Source organism: Drosophila virilis, chromosome 5 (assembly GCF_030788295.1).
Source record: "Drosophila virilis strain 15010-1051.87 chromosome 5, Dvir_AGI_RSII-ME, whole genome shotgun sequence".
NCBI classification, from domain to species: domain Eukaryota; kingdom Metazoa; phylum Arthropoda; class Insecta; order Diptera; family Drosophilidae; genus Drosophila; species Drosophila virilis.
The window spans coordinates 25,382,070-25,397,864 of NC_091547.1; the positions used below are offsets into that span (position 1 = coordinate 25,382,070).

The following is a 15,795-nucleotide window of genomic DNA, read 5'->3' on the forward strand; positions in this document are numbered from 1 at the left end:
CTTTCTACATATCTTATTTCAGATAAAAACATTTGTTAATGTGCTGCCCCCTAAAGGCATAAATTCATCAATATGTTATATCATTTGGTTGTAATTCTATTCATCAACTATGGTAAGGTCTTTAATGAATATTAGAAGCTATTTAATGAAACTACAAGATATTCTCCGGCGATGTACGGGCCCACTTTATGTAAAAACATACAATTTTTTTTTTAATCCACTGAAGATGTGCTTGCGCATTAGACTTTATGGATGCTAGAAATAAAACTATTCTCCTCTTAAAATATTCTTTGCAAATCGACTTATCGAAAACATTTTTAAATGCTATTTAACAGTTGCTTAATCTTATCCAACATGATAAGAATCTGATTATTAGCATGCCAGCCAATATCATCAGATGTACTGCTCTCTGAAATAGTTTCCAGAACAAGATTCACAAATCTGCAAGTACCAAAGTCGATCACACTTTAATGCTCAGGCTTTATCGGGGAAAAACATCAAAGGCGTCTTCTTTGAGTAAAGATGCATCGTCACGTACAGTTTGTCAAGTAATTGTTTGTAAAAAGAAAAACAGCACACAAATGCATTTTTAAACTAATATTTTACCGAATTAAACTATTTCTTCTTAATTTTTTTTTGCATATTATTATTATTCTAAGTATTCTTCATAGATATAAGGCACAAACATAACAAAATTCAAAACGCAAATGTAAAAAAACACAGACAAAACTAAAATGTGGCAATTTTTGCGCTGTCAATTAATTCTTTGCAAAATGTAAAATATTACTATATACATAACTACATCTAGGAATTAAATAAATTAATTGGACATTAGCATCCACTACAGCCCGCAGACGACGTGACATTGAGTGAATGAGGTTATTCAGGTCATAGATTTCGGGTATTTTTATCCATTCTACTTGAATGGCCTTGATGAGAGCGTTTTTATTAGTTGGGCTCCGTTTCCCTACGCGCTTCTTTAGAAAAGCCCACAAATTTTCAATTGGATTTAAGTCAGGACTCTGGGCAGGGGTGTCAATGACTTTGCTGCAATTATACAGTAGCCAAGTCCTGCACAAAAACGATTTGTGTTTGGGATCGTTGTCCTGATAAAGCTTGTACCTCTGTTTATTGGGGTTTTGAGGGCCTTTGAAGCCAAACTTTATTGCGCTCCTTGACAATTCATTTTTTAGAATGACCAACTAAAACTCTTTAGTCATCACATCATTGAAAATGCGCAGCTCACCAAATCCTTTCGACGATATGCAGCCCCAAACCATAACCGAAAGCTTGCCAAACTTAACTGTTGGTATTATATTCTTCGATTCCAGAGCTGCTTTGGGCTTTCTCCAAACTTTGCTGGGTCCGTCATGATAATATAACATTATTTTTGTCTCGTCACAAAAAATAACGTCATCCCAGTACTCCGTTGGCTTGTTGACATTGGCAATTGAAAAATTAAGCCGCCTCTGAATATTTACTGCCGACAGTAGTGGCTTCTTTCTAGCTATTTGCGAAGAGTATTTATGCACTTTTAAGACTTTACGAACTGTCTCGTGGCTCAGATGCCAATTGTCAGAGGCTAGTTTGAGGTTGATCGTTGATCTGTTTTAAAATTTTTCCATGATCGCGTCTAGTGAGCTTCGCTGGTCTGCCTCCGGAGTGCTTTAATTCCAATCTGTTTTCTTTTTCGGCGCGGTTAATAATATTAAAAATAGTTCTTAGCTCATTGCGCACATTTCCGCCAATTCTTTAGCAGATTTCCCCTAATGGTAGTGGAAATAAACTAGTTGAATTAGATTTGTATTAACTCGTTGACCTGGCATTGCAAAAAGCTCTAAATTAGGCAAGATGTAAACTGTCAAAAACGCAAAATCGCTCAGAAGGTTCGCACACTCAATGACTCACGCATTCAAATTTCTTTGAATTTGAAGTACCGTTAAGTAGCTTGGGCTCTATTTCGAATTGTGTTTGCATTTTGCAAAGAATTAATTGACAGCGCAAAAATTGCCATATTTTAGTTTGGTCTGTTTTTTACATTTGCGTTTTGAATTTTGTTATGTTTGTGCCTTATATCTATGAAGAATACTTAGAATAATAATAATATGCAAAAAAAAATTAAGAAGAAATAGTTTAATTCGGTCAAATATTAGTTTAAAAATGAATTTGTGTGCTGTTTTTCATTTTGCAAACAATTACTTGACAAACTGTATGTGGTCGGGGGGCTCTAGGCCGCCTTCTGTGTCGTGGTTGGAGGAGGTCCTTAAAGGAACTTTTCCTGAGCCTCCTGACTACACAGCTCACAGCGAGGTCTCTTGCTACCCGGTTACAGTGTCGCTGCAAGCGTTCATTGTAGCGGTTGGTAAATGCTTTGACTTGGTTGTCTATAGACTCTCTGTGCAAGATTGAATTTCTGACGTACCAGTCAGCACCGGTCATTCTGTGCAAGGCAAAGTTTTGGAGTGTCTAAATCCGTGTTCAAGGGAGATGCAGAAGCCCACTCTTCTAGAAGACAGGACTTCGAAATTAGGTTGCTTGATCTGAAAATAATTACAGTGGAACACACTGTTCGTTGACAAAATGATGATAAGCGTATACGACCTGTTTCAGCTCATGTAGCGCGCAGACTTAATGATAATATTAGACAACTAGAGCATGAAGCTAATGCAACTAAACATTACATTCGTCGCATTGGCGAGCGTGAAAGAGACGCTTTAAATTGGTGAAATGCTCGTCAAAGTAATATCGCAAGACGCAGTAAGCCAGACGTTAATTCATTTCAAAAACGAGCTTCTAGAAAACAGGCTCGTATAAAAGAGAACGAAGTTTAACTTAGAAGTTTAGCTTATAAATAGTTTTCAAAATCGTGCTATACAGCTGAGCAATCTCAAAGAAATAAGAGATGCTAGAGAAGGAATGTCACCTGAAGACCGCGCGTAAGCAACGGGACTTGCAAAGAGGGCGTAGAATTTTTTCTGCCAGGGATAAATACCTGGAAATATTAAAATAGATACAACAGATCTATATCTTACAGCGGAACTAGGTTACCCTCCCAAGTAAAGGAACTGACTTAAATAATGTTACCTGCAAAGTTTCCAACTATAGATATTTTTAACGTATTTTATTTATCCAATATGTTCCCAAGTCCTTCTGAAAACTATTTGTTTTGCTCAATTCGCCATTGATATAAATGTCCGGAAAGATTCCTGGTCTCTGTCTGCACGAGGGATTCAACTTTTCTGAGACTCCGGACTGTCTTAAAGACCTAACGTGTCTTGAAGAGCGTTTAATTTCGCCAAGATGCCCATTTATGCGGATAATTTCATATGGCTATAAGTGGCAATATGAAGTTAGAGGAACTGTGAATAACGGCTTTTCCGCGCACCATCGAAGACAGTTATGTAGCACAAATATATTTAAAGCGCAAGCTCGAATATGCGCAAAATTTAATAACTGAGACAATTAATCCGACTCGTGTGCTTGAAGTTTTCAGGTATTTAATAAACATAAAGATTCCAATCTTAGAAGGCATCAAGATATGTTATTAGATATTTTGGTTTCGGACGGTGTAGTTTTAAGTCATTTTGATATTTTCATGCAGGTATAAATACTGATTATATTGAATATAAATTTGCACTGAGATCGACTCCTAAAAAGCCCCAAATATTTTTTCGGGGAAAATACTCTCACAAACTGTTGCACACATTTGATGAAAATATATTGAAACTAAGTATATATAATTAGTAAACATGGGTATTCAATATATCTTAGATACGATGATTGTTGTGGTTATAAAATAAGGTACATGAACAAATCAAATAGAGGAGTTTCTCAATAATTGCCTAGTTGCCATGAACGAGATAATAAGTAATAACTTTTCAGTTAAGCAAAAACTAGAACATACAATATGGACTCCATCTCAGGATCTAGCCATGGCCAGATTTTTGTAACCCCTTCGCATCATGATCAAAAAGCCAACAGATATTTAGAAACTTCCCTTTAGATTCAAAAGGTTACTTTTCAGATCACTATGTTCCAAAACAGGATGAATTGAATAGTTTGTACCTAGTTGACTTTGCTGCCAAATATAAATATTCCAAGTCGATCAATACTCATTCAACAGAAGAAGAGTACAAAGAAAATAACTATAAAGAGTGGGAAAACTTTGCCAATGACAGGTGTTCCATAATGTTATTAAATATATCAGGAGTTTAACACTGCCAATGTGGCAAACGTGGTGTAAGTGTTAGACACCATTTTCCATTTACAGTTCACAAACATACTGCTTTTTGAAGATATATCTTGTACATAAAAAATCACTGAGAAAACGTTACATGAGTCGGGCGAACGGCTTAGACAAGTTTTAAGCTGCTGCTTAAGTAAACATACTTAAGTGGGGGAAGTTCTACATGGAATGACCCCAAATAGTCGAGAAAATAAAGCAGCATAGAGAAAGTTTTGATGAATCATATGAGTGCCTAAATAAAAGCGCACCAGTTTAACAAACCACAATAATCAAACACACTAAAATACTTGTATGTGAATACAATGAAATCAAAAATTTTATTAACGAGTGAGATGAACAAAAAGTTTACACAGAGTCCAAACTTCACACACATACAACGTCTAAGGGCTAATCTGGTAAACTTAAGCAACAAGTATGATCTCAAGCTATATTTGCCATCGGCACTCAACTCACCGGTAACGTTCGATCAGTCACTCTTGACAAAATCAACGGAAACCGACCAGAAGAAATCAAATCTAAGCTGCCGTCAGCATCAACAAATATGACAAACTCTGGCAACAGGTTTGCCTTGCTAGACATGCACATAGACATGAATGTAAAAAGCGATAGCCATATTGACAAAAGTTACAGAGCTTCAAATGAAAGCCCCATAGCCCTTCTGAGGCTGCTCAGCGGAACAATACTAACATCAGTATTGATGAAAGTGATATAGCCAACAACCCACAACATAACGCAACCAATACCAACGACCAGATTTAAGGTACCCCGAAGCCATCGCAAATAGTTGCGTGTGTTACTAGCTTTTGAACTCATTATGTAGGTCACTAGTTTAGATAACGTGGCAGTCAAAGTCAGCCAAGGAGAAATTGCCAGAATATTTCCCAAAGAGAGTGACACTCACAGAGCAATTGTTAATCATTTTGATGGTATTGGTATTGAGATCCATACCTAGCAATTGAAAAGAAACCACACAGGATAGTAGTTAAAGGACTTCATCATCACCTTAAACAACGAAATTATTGACAATTTAAAAAAAAGATGGCTTTGGTGCTCTGCAGGTACATAATCCAAGACCAAGGAGTAACACAGATGAAAAACTCAATATATTTTTTAATAATATAAGCCCATGCGCCCAAATTAATGATATATATGATATCAAAACTCTTTGCCGACAAAAAGTGAGGATAGAAATTATGCGCAAAACATCTGAAATCGTCCAATGCACACGATGTCAGGAATACGGACACACAGCCGTCGTCATCCCAACTGTGCAGGATGTGGTCAAGATCATCTCACCAAGCTATGTGCACGTGCCCATGATGAACAGCCTTCCTGCTTGCACTGTGGAGGGAATCATAGGGAATCAAGTGGGGAGGGAATCAAGCTACAAAGGTTGGGAGGGAATCAAGCTACAAAGGTTGCCAATGGTACCAGGACTATCTACGACGATCAATGGGCTCTTCAATGCAGCAACAGGCTCACACGCAACCGTCTAGACATATCAGGAGGAATCAAGATCGACCAAAGCAGAAACAACCATAATGGAAACAGCAGCAGCAGCAGCAAACAATTTGAAAGCAACAAATACCTAACATTCCTAGAGTCAATACTGGCTCAATAACAAGGAACGGCGCCGTCTACGTGGTTTGCAAGCGCAACAACAGTTACTTAAGCCAATAGAAAATAACAGGCAGCAGCAGCATCCAGTTGATGTTTAGTCACTATTGGAACAACAGTAACAGCAATTTTTGAAATAGCAACAACAGCTGCAACTACAGCAGCAGCACCAATTCCTCTTCCAATTCCGCTTCAGGAGTAGCAACGGGAACAACAACAACAAAACAAGCAAAACAGTCAACGACTAGAACGGCTTGAAAAAATGGCCCATGAAATGGCCAGCCTGATAAAGCAATGGACAGGGGACAGATCGACTCCCCAGCTTAATAACAACGCCTCAGCATCCCAATGAGCCCACTCAAGATCCATATCTGGAATGCTAATGGCATCGCAGGAAAATCCAGTGAAGTTGAGCTCTTCGCGCACAACAACAATGTCGACATTCTCCTTCTAAGTGAAATCAGACTAAACCGAAACCAGTCAAAATACACGTTGAAAGCCTTGCCTACAAGAGCGCGGAAACAAGCAGCGATTATGATGATTCACAAGCCAGGCAAACCAGAAGTTGATCCTGAGTCGTATCGGCTAATAAGTCTCTTCCCCTCCCTGTCTAAACTATAGGAAAGGACTATTGCCAATCGGATTACTGCCATTACAAGCCAATACAATATTTGGCCGGATCACCAATTCGGATTTCGAGAGGGACTCAGCACTGTGGAACAGGTTTATAGATTGGTGAAGCACATCATGCAGGCTTTTGACAACCTAGAGTTCTTAAACGCTGTCTTCATTGACATGCAGAAAGCGTTCGATAAGGTCTGGCACGATGGATTACTGTGCAAAATAAAAGACCTTCTCGGCACCCTTCTATAGCCTTTTAAGGTCATATCTGGAAGTACGAGAGTTCAAGGTCAAGGTAATGGTCACATAATCGTCCACTTGTACAATGAGAGCAGGAGTGCCACAGGGCAGTGTTCTTGTTCCGCTGCTCTACTCGTTGTATACCTATGATATACCCAGCCCAGACATATGCATGACATCGCAGTCATTTATAACTCCAAAAGTTTCAATAAAAGGAGCACCTTGTCGCTAAGATGCACTGTACTTTGCCGATATGGTTCTATGGAGTGCAGATTCGGGGTGTTACAGTCAAATCAAATTATAAACGCATACAGATACTTCAGAATCGGGTACTACGACATATAACCAACTGTCCCTGGTACCTACGCGGTTCTACACTCCATAAAGACCTCAAAGTGTATAAAGTTAAAGAAAATTTTGGAAGACAGACTGTATCTGCTTACAGCGACAGATTGCTCAGCCACCGCAGTCAACTCAAACGGCAAGGTTTTGCCAAGACGATTGGGTGCCAGTAAGACCACCCGCATTCAAATCCTCATACTGTGCTATCGGGTTCGGCTCTAAATTAGATTTTCTATCCATGTGTTGTTAAGGTACTATTATGATTGTACAGGTTCTACACTTAATAATAATAATAAAATAAAAACAAGTAAAAGGTTCTAGTCGGGAGCTCCCGACTAGGGGATACCCTGAACCCTCTTCTTCCAACATCAAATATATATATATATATATTCTATTTTAGAAGCTATATATCAAGTTTGGTGATCTTAGCTCTTATTATTTACCAAAATTGCCCGAAAAATAGGATATCGATATCGATTTTTATTGATTGCGAAACGGAGTAAGTTATCGATTATCGGAAACAACCTCGGTCTGCGCGGGCCCTAAGAGCACCTACATCTAATGTCTCTAGATCTTATAGGTTCTGATCCTTGCGTTCATACATACGGACGGACGGATCGACTAGATCGACTCGGCTATTATTGCTGATCAAGAATATATATACTTTATGGGGTCGGATAAGCTTCCTTCTGCCTGTTACATACATTTGGATTGTTCACAAATACAATTTACCCTTATACCCATTTTTAATGGGTTCAGGGTATAAAAAATCGATAAGGTAAAACTTATCATGCAGGCTGGCACATTCCGCAACGTTATAACAGTGGTAACAGTGGAAATTTACGTTTAATAGTTAATAACCATAATAATGATTACCGAAAATACAATAACAACAATAGGGGACAAGGCCAATTTAGGAGGTAGAGGCAACAATAATAACAACAATGTTAGAGTATCCCACAGTAACTCGGAAAACCAGGAAACACCCTTAGGATAAAGAAACTAAAAGCAACCAAATTTCATATTCTCAATCTCAGCAATAGTTTATTTATGACCGTTAAAAACGAAAATACAGGCAGCAAGCTCACTCTTTTAATCGATACAGGTGCAGATATTTATATTTTAAAATCGAGATACTTATCACATCATAAACCAATACTGTATTACACAAGTAACTGAAATTGTCGAAGGTACAATAAATTCAATTGGACTTGCCTATGTCGAAATAAGGTCAGACAACTACATTATACCTCACGATTTTCATATCGTGTTCGAAAATCGGCTGGATTTCCTCAAGAGATACAAATGTCTGTTAGATTAACAAGCACCACAAAATTGGTAAATAGTCAGACCCACAAATCTTAAAGCGCATATCAATATACAAATCACGCATACACTCGGAACCCATTCCACTCTACTACCAGCCCGACCTGAAGTAGTTGGACAAATTAAAATAAAATCAATTGTTAAAAAAATTTGTATATCCAATCAAGAAATAAAAAATAATATATTTATTGGAGCGTGTATTACACATTCAACAAACACTTACAACCGACCTCGAAAATATTTCCCATGAGCCTCTGAATAAATACAATATTTTACACCGATCATGTATTAGAAAAAATACATAAAAATTTTCCCCAATTATTTTTAAACTATTGAACTATTATTTGCACTGAATATAGTGACATTTTCAAACTAGAATCAGAAACAATTTTTCACAAATAACCTTTATAAACAAAAGTTGAGTTTAAACGACGAGGAGTCTATATACATAAACAGGTAAGAGGTTCTATTCGAGCCCTCTTCTTCCAACATCAAATACATATATATATTCTAATTTAGAAGCTATATGTCAAGTTTGGTGACTCTAGCTCTTGTCATTTACCAAAATTGCCAAAAAAACCTGGATATCGATATCGATTGTTATCGATTGCTTGGAAACGGAGTAAGTTATCGATTATCGGAAACAAACTCGATCTGCGCAGGCACTAGGAGCACCTACATCTAATTTCAAGTCTCTAGCTCTTGTAGGTTCTGAGATCGTTGCGTTCATACATACGGACGGACGGACGGACGGACAGACAGACGGACATGGCTAGATCGACTCGGCTATTGATGCTGATCAAGAATATATATACTTTATGGGGTCGGAGATGCTTCCTTCTGCCTGTTACATACATTTGGATTTTGCACAAATACAATATACCCTTATACCCATTTTTAATGGGTTCAGGGTATACAAATTATAGGATTCCAGGTAGATAAATTAATACGCGAAAAAATCGTTGAACCATCTGTATCTGAATACAACAGCTCACTCTTGCTGATACCTAAGAAACCTTTACCAGGTTCAACTGACAAAAGATGGCGACTAGTAGTAGATGTGTGTTTACCGCTCGAAATACGGATGACCATGAAATGTTCTTACGGCAGGTTAACCGAGTGCGCAATTCAAGAAACAGATCTCTTGATCTAATTTTCGTGTTGCATTCGCTTAACAGTGTTGTTCACAGGATCTCAGCAACTCTGGAAATGGTCATTGATTTACCAGCCCGAGTCCGTATCAAGGAATCGGAATTATTTAGCAAATAGATAGTCTTATTATACCCTTGCAGAGGGTATTATAATTTTGTCGTGAAATGTGCGACGCATAGAAGGAGACATCTCCGACCCCATAAAGTATATATATTCTTAATCAGCATCAACAGCCGAGTCGATATAGCCATGTCCGTCTGTCTGTTTCTATGCGAACTAGTCCCTCAGTTTTAAAGCTATCTTAATCAAACTTTGCAGAACTCGCTCTTTCTGTTGCACGCAGCACATATGTGAAAACCAGCTGGATCGGACCACTATATCATATAGCTGCCATAGGAACGATCGGTCAAAAATTAAGTTTTTGTATGAAAAAACATTTTGTTTATCAAGATATCTTGACCAAACTCGGCATTTATTAGTTTTACTTTACTCCTCATATATATGCAAAATCCCATTAAGTTCGGACCGCTATATCATATAGCAGCCATAGGAACGATCGGTCGAAAATTAAGTTTTTGTATGAAACAACATTTTGTTTTTCAAGATATATTGACCAAACTCAGCATTTATTAGTTTTACTAAGCTCCTCATATATATGCAAAATCCTATTAAGATCGGACCACTATATCATATAGCTGCCATAGGAACGATCGGTCGAAAATTAAGTTGTATGAAAAAACATTTTGCTTATCAAGATATTTTAACCAAACTCGGCATTTACTATTTTCCCGGTACTTCTTAGATAGGGGCAAAGCACTATGAGCATTATGAAAAGGTTGGGTCTGCAAGGGTATTAGATCTTTGGCGTGCCGAAGATAGCCATTCTTTCTCGTTTTAATATTATTTGTTCAACCCGTGTCGTACGTTACACGACTGGTCGATTGGGTGGGAGACGGCATGCAGTACATTGCATCGGAATTCGCGTTAAACAAAAATCTAAACAACTATTATTTTACTGGAACATAATAGAGGTTGCAAGATCCAAATATTAAAGCACCTATATCCCACAACAGCAGTTGTTAGTATTAACACGTCGTTTTTCTTTTCTGAACTTCGTAAAATATTTTTACAAACACTTAGAGTAGGAGCCCGATAAGCACAGATATATCTGGACAATAGAAAGACCACATGTGTATAAAACGGCAAGGCTACCGCAATGGTATTTTTATACCCTGGACCCAATAATAAAAATATAAATATTTATATATATGTATATATATATATATATAACAAGTAAGAGGTTCTAGTCGGAAGCTCCCGACTAGGGTATACCCTGAACCCTCTTCTTCCAACATCAAATGCATATATATATTCTATTTTAGAAGCTATATGTCAAGTTTGGTGACTCTAGCTCTTATTATTTACCAAAATTGCCCAAAAAACAGGACATCGATATCGATTTTTAGCGATTGCTTGGAAACGGAGTAAGTTATCAATTATCGGAAACAAACTCGATCAGCGCGGGAGCTAGGAGCATCTAAATCTATAATTTTAAGTCTCTAGCTCTTATAGGTTCTGAGATCCTTGCGTTCATACATACAGACGGACGGACAGACAGACGGACATGGCTAGATTGACTCGGCTATTGATGCTGATCAAGAATATATATACTTTATGGGGTCGGAGATGCTTCCTTCTGCCTGTTACATACATTTGGATTTCGCACAAATACAATATACCCTTATACCCATTTTTAATGGGTTCAGGGTATAAAAAGTGTAAGAGCAAACGTATGTAACAGGCAGAAGGAAGCATTTCCTACCCCATATAGTGCATATAATCTAGATCAGCATCGATCTAGATATATCCGCTGTCTGTCCGTCCAAGGATCTCAAGGATTTCAGAGCCTATAATAGCCTAGTGCCCGCGAAGTACGAGTTTATTTCCGATAATCGATTACTTGCCCCGTTTTCAAGTAATCAACAAAAATATAAATTGAAACTCAGTTTTTTGAGAAAATCACGAAAGTAATAAAAGCTAGATCACCGAAACTTGACATGTAGCTTCAAGAATAGTATATATATATCAACATAACTATACATCAAGTAAATAAACCAATTGGTATTTTCCACCAATTAAAGCAATAAGGAATATTGATAATATACAAATATTCTATAGTACAATAAGAACAACTGTTGAAAATTTCATCAAGCTCGGTTAAGAAAAACAAAAGTTATTAGCACGTGGTCAAACGTGGTATATATAAGTATATTGGCAGCCCACGTGTCAACAGTGGCTAGCGCGAAGTGCAGGAATTTTTGAGTTCTATCAACAGCATTGCAATTGCGATTGTATTGTTTTATCTGCAGTTGTATGTTGCTATTTGAATTGATTTTGATTGATGGGTGGACGGACAGACGACCAGATAGACAGATGGACATAACATATATAGATCGATTAGGCTATTGATACTGACCAAGAATATATTTACTCAATGGGTTCGGAGATGCTTCCTTCTGTCTGCTACCACAGCTGCAAATTCTAGCATCCGCTAATGTGAAGTCTGATTCACGATCGCAAAATTCAGCAGACATCGATTCCACCGTACTAATGCTAACAGAATCCAGCTTAAAATTAAGAGTCCTAAAAATTCACATTAAAAGTGCAATGCACGCTCACACTCTCCTAAAAGTGCAAAAATTCAACGCACCATGAAGCTAAACAACAAAATATATGCTGGTTCCACCAAGAGTTTTATACAGCTCCGCGTAAATGACGGCCTGATAAAGCTGCTGTTATCGTTGGTAGGCTGCAGCTGTATAACAGCAGCATGGCGTGCACATCTTTGAATGCCATAACAAGTGAACCCACATTTTTGACCGTAAATCAAAGTCAGATTTGCTTTTAGATGCTCATGCTTATCTATTCGCTGCAAATTAATCGACGATTCGGACCGTTCGCATGTTCTGATGTGCAATTTACACCTCTCCACCGTCCACTAAGGTGGCCTTTCATTAACGCTGACTTAAACCAATAATCACCAATAATTGCCGTTGATCACAAAAGTTGAAGCTGATCTCTCATATAATAGCTGATCAGCTTAAGGCTAAAAAATTAAACGAAACAATGACGAAAGTCTAATGGTGTGGTCCTGTATCACGCTAAACAGCGACAATGCTTTTCGTGGACTATTGAAGCAGCTATCAACATAACGAAAGTGCCCACAGAGAACTGCAGGCAAGTACAACGCACAGCGTTATATTAAAACTAATGGCAAGCTCATTGTTTATCGACCACGACGTCCTTCCGGTGATAAACTAGCGATTGCTAAAGCAGAAGTAAATGTTCTATTCCATCAAGGTACATGTTGCTCATCAAAGAGTTTGCAATTTGGCTGCTGCAATCCAAATAATAATAATTTAAAAGATATTGAATTTCTACCGTATCAACCTCATGTACACAACAAACAACACTTACAAATATGTTTTGGTCTATGTACAGAGCCGAGGCTGAAAGAACATTCTATATTTAGAGTTTCGCTCTTAAGCTTTGAGAGCGCAAGGGTACTGCGTTGATTTCTACATAAGTTGTTAAATCTCAAGAACATCTCAACGGTTGATGGACAGCATATTTAGAGTCATTGACTTTGTCGATTGCTATATCGACAACATATTGATTATGTCCACAATCTCAGACGAGCAGGAAAAAAATGTAAAAACCATGCTTTCCATACATCAAAAGAATAGTTTGGTTAATAATATAAATAAATGTCCAGTAGCCAACTTCGAAGTTGAATTCCTGAGCTACCCAATTGTCGAAAATAAAATACGGTCATCAGACGATCGAGTCAACGCCATTATGAACTACAATCAACTTGATATGGTGTTACTCGTCATGCATCTAGAATTCAAGCACCAGACATAGAAGTTCGTCGGGGCATGAAACAGAACATCAAGCCCAAAGTCGAATGTAATGAGCTGATAATAAATGCATTTAAGGCGTGCAAGTGTTCCATTGCTACAGCTGCTATAGCACACCTGGCTCCTAATGCCAATATGATATGCACCGCAAACCTAATAGCAAAGCTATCCACGAGGCCAAACCATGTGTCAAACATATCCCGGAGGCGAGTGTTCTTGTCATTGAAAGATATCAAACCATTTACATATGATTTTTCTTAGAAGCCTGATAAAATATCGCCTCGCTTGACGCGTCACCTTTATTTCATTTCGCAATATTCCACAAACATAAAACATGTAGGTGGTACTGATATCAAAGTGTCCGATGTATTGTCTCTCCTAAATTCTTTTTCAATGAGCAATTCTTTTTCAATGACAGTGATCTTCAATATGTATTACTAGGTAGCACTTGTATCAAATTACAAATCATCAAATTCGACAATTTGTCTTATGTACTACAGCCTATACTACATGCTCTATAGCTTTTTGGCTTCCATTCACGTTGTCTCTAATTGCAGCAGCAAGTTGACCAATCATCAAATACTACGCAAATACGTATGATCATTTATGAGGAAGGATGTGACATCGTGGGTTCAAAACTGTTTACCTGTCATAATTCAATGATTTCTGATAAGATCGAAATGCCGGACAATCGGATGACCATGTTCATCTAGACACGTACCATGTTCATCTAAAACGTATCTCCGTTGACACTGTTGCCTCCATGGTCAGTATTCGGAGAGCTATGAGAATTGGGTGCAAGCAAAGAAATTCAGACTACAGCATAGATTAATTGAAAGAAGGTATTATTCGTTCGAAGCTGCACTAATCTGTACGACAGAAAATCTGGCTGAAATAGTTTTTCGGTACGGCTTATAAGGAAAAATTTAGGCCACTTCATCCAAAGGCTTTTATAAAAAACAAGTAAGAGGTTCTAGTGGGAGCTCCCGACTAGGGGATACCCTGAACCCTCTTCTTCTAACATTAGAAACTATATGTCAAGTTTGGTGACTCTAGCTCTTAATATTTACCAAAATTGCTCAATAAACAGGATATCGATATCGACTTTTATCGATTGCTTGGAATCGGAGTAAGTTATCGATTATCAGAAGTTATCGATCTGCGCAGGTACTAGGAGCTCCTACAACTAAAATTTCAAGTCTCTAGCTCTTATAGGTTCTGAGATCCTTGCGTTCATGCATACGGACAGACGGACATGGCTGGATCGGACCACTATATCATAAAGCTGCCATAGGAACGATCGGTCGAAAATTAAGTTTTTGCGTGAAATATATATATATTTGTTTACCAAGATATCTTGACCAAATTCAGCATTTATTAGTTTTACTGTGGTCCTCATATATATGAAATACTATTAAGATCGGACCGTTATATCACAAAGCTGACCGGTCGAGAAGTTGTTGTATAGAGAACCTTTTGTCGTTCAAGATATTTTGAATTACCACGGCATTTAAAGCTTTCACTATGCTCCCTTCATTTTTGCAAAATCTTATTCATATCGGAATACCATATCACATAGCTGCCATAGGAACGATCGGTCGAAAACTAGGGCTTTAAAAAAAACTTTTTATGTTTATCAAGATATGTATTTTGAACAACCTAGGCATTAACTATGTTCTCTAGTCTTCTTAGATACGGCGGAACACTAAAAATATTGAAAAGGTTGGGACTTTCTCGTTTTGTTTATGAACAGTTAGAAATGACACGATTCTCCTAGTATAAAACCGAAATTATATTAAAATCGGACATCTGTTTCGAAAAGTTTTAATTGAAGTGTGGCGTGCCAAACGAACACTGCAAGGCTTATTTATTTTTCCTCAGAATCTTACTGCATTTTGTTCTTATACGGCCTGCATATTCTCGTCAGTAATGAGCTTATGGTTTAAGTGCCGGCGGCTAATTTTGCCACGGGACAAGTCATCAGTCGTACATAATTGCCGTCTGCCATGCGCACACATGCGCGTTGTGAGACTTCATCTGGTCTAAACTGGGTCGCATTAAACACTATATCCTCATGGCCTGTTGGCTCGGCGCGAGTACACCATTTCACGCGTTTCACAAAAATTTAAAATTGCATTTTATGTCATATTTTTCAATTTCACATATTGGTGTTCCACCGGTTGTCGGTAACATGTGAGTGACAAAAGTACCACTTCATAAAATAGACAGCTGATCAAGTTTCTTTAATTTATATAAGCGCCGTAGAGTTTTTCTTCCAAAACTCAAAAATTGCGCTCTCGAAGTAAGGGCTCCATTTTAGGCACTCTTCGC

At 37.8% G+C, this 15,795-nt stretch overlaps 1 protein-coding gene across 1 annotated transcript in view; it reads left to right on the plus strand.

The window, feature by feature from the left end:
* The window catches only part of LOC26531529 (uncharacterized), a 37,117-nt gene that overhangs the window by 20,178 nt on the left and 1,144 nt on the right, over positions 1-15,795 (plus strand). Inside the window, exon 2 of the transcript XR_011417004.1 lies at positions 23-112. The gene's annotated coding sequence lies outside the window, so the exon portion shown is untranslated. The remainder of the gene's footprint in view (positions 1-22; positions 113-15,795) is intronic.